Below are 6,938 nucleotides of genomic sequence, written 5' to 3' on the forward strand. Positions count from 1 at the left end.
CTAGTTGCTATTTATAGATGCCCTAATAGGCCTCGTTGCTACCAAGAGGTACCCTAGCAACCTATGTTGCATGCCTAAAGATGCCTCAAGCCCGAGCTGTTGCCCCAAGTTTTCCCGAGAAACCCTTACTACCATAGATTAAGTCTCAAAAGCTATTTCGCTACCACAAATATGACCCTAAAGATGAGTTGCTGCCATAAAGAATACTTCAGGAGTAGCCCACAACCACGTAAGGTTTTACTCAAATCCTTGCTACCTTAGATTTCCAAGCTGGGAGTGGCCTCAGAAACCCTCACTGCCGAGAGAAATGCCTCAGAAGTCCACACTATCATAGAATTATGCCTCATGAGCCCACATTGCTACATAAAATCCCTTAAAGATATGTTGTTGCTTCAGATACTGTCTCAGGGATGATTCTCTACCAGGTAATGCCTTAGAACCTTCGCTGCCACAAAATTATTGCTTTAGAAACCCTTGTTGCTACAAAATGTATGAATGTTGCCTAAGAAATTATGCTAAACATAGTAAAAAGAAAGATGGATTAACTATGGTGGTATCTTTCACCACCAAAACCAACCAAAGCGAAGGGGTCTTCAAACTCTCCAAGAGCCTCAGTGAAAAAAATAAAAAAGAACCACAATCCATGATGATCAAAATGGATCTCATCCCTTCTTTTTATAGATTTCCTTTGTGTTTTTTCCCTCCTAATTTAAATTTTGAGTGGCTCCCAAGTTTTACTCCTTTTGCCCCAAATTTCTTTCTATTGCAAGTTTCCTTCCATTTACCCAAATTATCTAATGTTACCCAAATAACATACAAAATGGGTTCCCCCTTTTACAAATGGCTATAGTCTACGGGGTTAAATAGACTACATCGTTTCATGGGCAATTTAATTAGAAGAGGACATTACACATCCATCCACACTTTATGCTTGGATGCTTCCTGAACGCTGCAAGGCTTGACCTCAATCAACTCACTCACTAATGCCATATAGCTTGAATTCTTTGTGGTGCCTTGCTCTAATTGATTGAATATCTAGTACCCACGTACTCTTGTGCATCTCTTAGTGTTTGCTCTGCCCATTGGCCCTCTTCCTTTCTATGTTGGAAGTTTGAGCCTAGGAGAGAGGAACCCTTTGCTCCTTGTCCCGCTCCTCTTGCTTGTCCTATTCATTTAGCTCACCGCCATGTGTCATAGTATCATGCAGAGTCTGCATTGCTTCTATCTTTGGTGTCACGTACTCCTGAACCTCCACTGTAGAGGAATATGTGTTGCAAGACTTCTTGAGAGCCCTATTTTCCTCAAATCTTACATCCTTGCGCAACACTGTTTTCCTGAGTGTTGGAATATATATCTTGTAGGATTTTGAAGTTTCATTGTACCCCATAAGAATTCCTTTCTTTGCAGTAGGTTTCAATTTGGTTCTCTTCTTTGATGGAACATGACAATATATTAGACAACCAAAGATATGAATATGTTACAAATTTGGCTTCATCCTTGTAAAAACCTCCTTATGTGTCAACTTTCCCAACATCTTATGTGGATTCCAGTTCTGCAAGTAAATAACGATATTGCAAGCCTTTGCCCATAAAAACATAGGCAGTGCTTAGTGTTGAATAATGTTGTCATTGATGCCAACGTTAGTCTTTGAATGCTCTTAATATATGTATGTGTATTGCGTTGGTTGAAACAACGTAAACTTTGAAACGAGAATTGATACGATTACCCGTTTTTGTGAGGGCATAAAAATCAACCGATTTTGAAAAGCGTTGATTTAGAATATATATATATATATATATATATATATATATATATATATATATAACATAGTTTTTGACACTTTTAAATTTTTTTATGTACATTATTTTTAACATAGTGATTTTCAGGTTGATTTTAAAAAGTGTTGATGTAGCTTCAAGCCTTTTTTTTAGAAGACTTATTTTTGACTTTAAATTTTCTAATGTGTTAGATGTAAATAATTATTTTCTAAATTTAACAATTTTCGAAGTAATCTTTTTCTTCATATTTTTTTGTTATTTTGTAGTGTGATCTTTAGTTTTTTGCATAGTTAAAGAAAAAGATCGACATTTTAAAGTTTCGATATTCTACTTATTTATATATCGTTATTTATTTTTCAATGCACATCAAATAATTGTCTCTGAATAACAATAATTTTTAACAATTGGCATAAAAATACACATTTTAAACATAAATATAACAAAAAAATTACACATTTTGAGATTTTTTGGCTAAAAATGACATGTCAACATCACAATTTTTATAGGGAAATTTAAAAAAAAATGGTTATATATATATATATATATATAATGAATTTCATGTCAAAAAATAATAATAATCACATTTTTTTTTTAAATAATGATTCACATAAAAAATAGAGGGAAAATCACATAATACAAATATTGAACATATAACAACATTAACTGAATACTTATTCTTCTCATAAAATGTCAAAGTCAAAACATTAAAAGTATAATTAATTAATAGTTACAAAAAATGAGCTTGATTTCCAAGCACAACTTAAATTTAATCAATAAAATTACGCATCTGACTCATGGAATTAATAAACCTGGGCAGTACACTATTTATCTTAGACATCTGTACTCGAGTATTTAGGACTCATTGTGAGTGTATAAATCCCTGATCTACTCAGGGAAAACCTCCCGATATTGGGTACTAAACTGCTCTTAACTTCTGATCAGTAAAGGGAATTCCTCGCTCGCTTAATTGGAACGAGGAACAGAAGCTCGTTTCTCTGGGTCTACTTATGATTCAAGTCATATAGCTTTCTCCATTGACTCATTCGACTTAACCGCGAATTGATTCAATCCTATTCACAATTATCACATTTGATCCGAAAGGATGAGCATATTATACATCCATCTAGGTATATAATAGACATTTCCCACCCATTTGATTTCTTAAATCAGATCCGGTTGTGATCGAATACAATCAGGTATCCGAGAAATAATATCAGGTATCATAAAGATCATATGTTGGAACGACATACTTTTTTTTCCGTTCATTATACTTCGAGGATCAGTCGTAGTCTTCCGAACTTTACCGATGGTATCGATGAGTTTTCTACTTCATTCAAATGTGTAAAAGATCTTAGTCGCACTTAAAAGCCGAGTACTATACCATTGAGTTAGCAACCCATATTGCGAATAGATATTGAGGATATATACGATCGAAGTGGAATGCGAGGTTACTCAATATGAACCGGTAAATCCTACCAATCTAATTGACGAAACTCTTCATCTTTTAGAGTTTCATCATTGTCTTCTTCCACAATATTTTCCGCTTTAGTTTGTTCATTTTCCTCTTTTGATGGACTTTTGATGTTTGTGAATCTCCCAATGTCTTCCAACCATTCCATCTAATGGTGGTTGAAGTTCTTTTGTCTTTTTTGCCACATGTGATCCATTAAAATCTCATTTTCTCAATTCAATTTCTTGCATTTCATCTGGAAGAAATTGAAGAACATTAATTTTCTGTTGAATATATTTGCACTGTACTGGGATTTTTTCAATAGCAATGCAATTTCTTCATTTTTGTAGGCAACATGCTAGTGTTGTACCTAATTATCAAGCACAAAAGAAATAATGAAGTAAATTAGTATAATCACATATAAATTAATAAAGAAGATATTGAAATTCAATTTTATATAATAAAATTTACTTGAGCCTGAGAATAAATCCAAAACCCAATCTCCTTCATTTGAACATAAGTGTATAAGATAGTTAATCAATCACTGTGGTTTTTGATAAATGTTAACTATCTCTCTTTTTGCTTCTTTATCTTCATACGCTAGTTTTTGTAGAATAACATAATAAACCAATATTTGGCTATGATTATTTCCATTTACCCAATTAAGAAGCATATGCTATAATTATCATCTCTTGTCCAACTTTCAACATGGATAAATTCACAATCACTTATAATTGGTTGATCTCCACGATTAATAAGATTTGACTTTTGCTTGTAACATGAAATAGTAAAACTTCAATTAAGTTGTACACAAATGAATTTTTATCAAACACACAGTTTCAACATCTTACCATGTAAGTTGCATTCTTGAGTTTGTTTTCCCTTTTAAGCTTGTCAATAACATTGCAAATTGTGTGTCTGAATGAAATGTCACAAATTTCGATAATGGTGATGTTGTGACTTCTATAAATCCCGCAATCACTTTACTAAGAGTTTGATAAGGATAAGGGTCACTATCATAGTTAATGTTTGGGATAATGAAACCATGAGGAATATCTGCAATAACTAGGGAATAATCCCTTTTAGGTATGAGTTTAGCAATTATTCACAATCACTTTGTATTTTTGATATTGAATAGCTTCAAGCCCATTCCAAATGAAATGAGTAAGACTAGGATCAAGTTCAACATTACTAAAACGTTGTTTTTTCAACCTTTCCATCTTAATTTTTTCAATTAAGCTTCTGAAACTATCTTGTGCTCCATTTGCATCATTCTTAATCTTTAATAAAATAAACAAATATATGTATAAGTAAAATAAAAATAGTGTACAGATCAATAAAAATGAATGTATAAATCAACATACCTTTTTAAATGCAAGATACAAATATTTTAGTGTTGATGTAGAACTTGGATATGGGTAGTTGTATACAACATCATCCTAACTATATTTTATAACAATTTAACCGTTTGTTATTGTATTTTCATGTAAACCTTGTGACCGAATAAATAAAGTAAAAAAATTATATAATGATATGTATAGCAAATACTACCAACAACAATATGTTATATTTAAAAGAAAATTATAATCTAGAAATAAGTAAAGATAATTCAACAAACTAGAAATAAGTAAAAATAATTCAACAAACCTATTTTTGAAATTTCTCACACATTTCGTCCAATGATAATTCACCTGACTTTACATGAAATAATATTGTTTTGACAAGTTTTTCATCCTTCACTCCTTGCAATGCTCTCCATGGTGTGATAGTCATATCTTCTAGAAGCAGATTCATTTTAGGACTTGATTCACTGCTGCTACATATCAATGGTTTAGACTTTTTGACCTTTTGGTTTTTACTGCCAATGTTCTCCCATATGCTAAAAATATCATTAATCAATTCCCATATCTCTCAAGTTCTAAATGCCAACTGAAAAATGTTATCCATACCTTTGAATATATTAGAATTTACTTTTCCACCTTTTAAATTGATTTTTTCCTCAATTTGATAGCCTATTCCATAAAACATTATTTCTGAAATGCTAGACTAACCTTTGTCTTATCCCCACCACATTTTTCTTCAAATTCATTATGAATAAATCTAACCCTTTGGATGAAATTCATAGACATCCTATACTCATTATATGTATTATGATCTCATGCCAATAAATTTGCTTCTGTATTTGATAAACCAACATAAATGATACATTTCATTGTTTCTAAACGTGGGTTATTGGGATATTCCTCCATCAATTTCCTTTTAGCTTCTACGAAATGGTTCCCCCTAAGAACATAATATTTGTATTCAAAACATTTTGACTTATCAAATGCTTCTTTGTTGGGAACTTGAGCTGGATCAACAAGAAACACGTAATCAACCACATGAGCATATGGATTCTACCTCACCAATGTCTTCAAGTTGTAACATGCAAGTGGTGTGGTTTTTTAATTTAATATTTAAATTGTCTTTCACTTGCCTTCTAGATTTGGTTGATATTAAGCTGAAATATACAAGCACCTTCAATTAAGTTTATACTTGTCAAGTAATGTCGAATGACATTTTGTTTTGCTTTAATAATGCCACCCTCTAAATCAGCTCATGGTGTAATGATTTCTCTGCTTCCTTTTGAATTTTCACTAGGATCTTCACTATTGGCCATGACTTTGTAAGAATGATCAACTTTTAATTTCTTTCTCCTCTTTTCTTCTACATAAGTAACATCCTCATCATCAACTAGAACATAGACATTTTTGGACATTTTTCTTTTGGTCTTTTATGGATCTTCTAATCTCATTTTCATTAATGGTAACATATTCTTCAACTTCAGTTTCAACTTCCTCCTCTTCAAAAGTAATATGTCTAGCTTTGCTAGCTTTATCCACTATAAGAATTCTTTGCTGATCTCTTGGATGTAGTCTTGTAGCATCACAGATTACTCTTTTTTTTCTTGTTTTTCATATCTTCTTCTGACCCTGAGTACAAACTGCTGACAACATTCATAATATCTTGCTCTATAAAATAAATTCCTCCCAACATAATTGAAAGATTTTCAATAAAATTATTTCAAACAAATTATCATATGTCAATAAAAACTAAGCTATAAAAGATACAATGATACAGTGACAATAACGCAAAACACATAAATATAAATAACAATATTTACGATATTTGTGGAATTTCATTTATGATTTGTTTGCACATCTTTGTAGAATCATTCATCGTGTCATACATTGACAATGCAAACTGATATCTAATTTTGTCATGTGACTTGGACGGTTTTGTAAGTACATAAACAACATCAATATCCGGTATCAAACACATGTCTAGTACTTTTCTCAATACCTCATAACTTCCACTATCATTAGGTATATCAGCATATAGATATATTTGCAGATGTTGTTCGCCTTTTCTATCTTTTACAAACCATATACGTTCTGTATGCTTTACTTCTTGTGATTTCTTCTAGTAAGAAATCAACTTCTTATCCTTAGAGGCACTTGTTAGATTGTAGTTATTAGCTCAGGTCGGGTTCGTTTAACAATATTTTTTGAGGATCCACCTCCAGCTTTAGTAGTCTTTGGTCCATAAAGATTCACATAAATTTTCTTTGATGCCATTTTCCTGCAAAAAATATCCACACACACACACACACACATATATATATATCAGTAAATTACAAAAAAAACAATACCTCAAGTAAACAAACAAAA

The sequence above is a fragment of the Pinus tabuliformis genome, chromosome 1_2, assembly GCF_031772625.1.
Source record: "Pinus tabuliformis cultivar Carrire ecotype Pingquan chromosome 1_2, CPIR1, whole genome shotgun sequence".
Classification (NCBI taxonomy): domain Eukaryota; kingdom Viridiplantae; phylum Streptophyta; class Pinopsida; order Pinales; family Pinaceae; genus Pinus; species Pinus tabuliformis.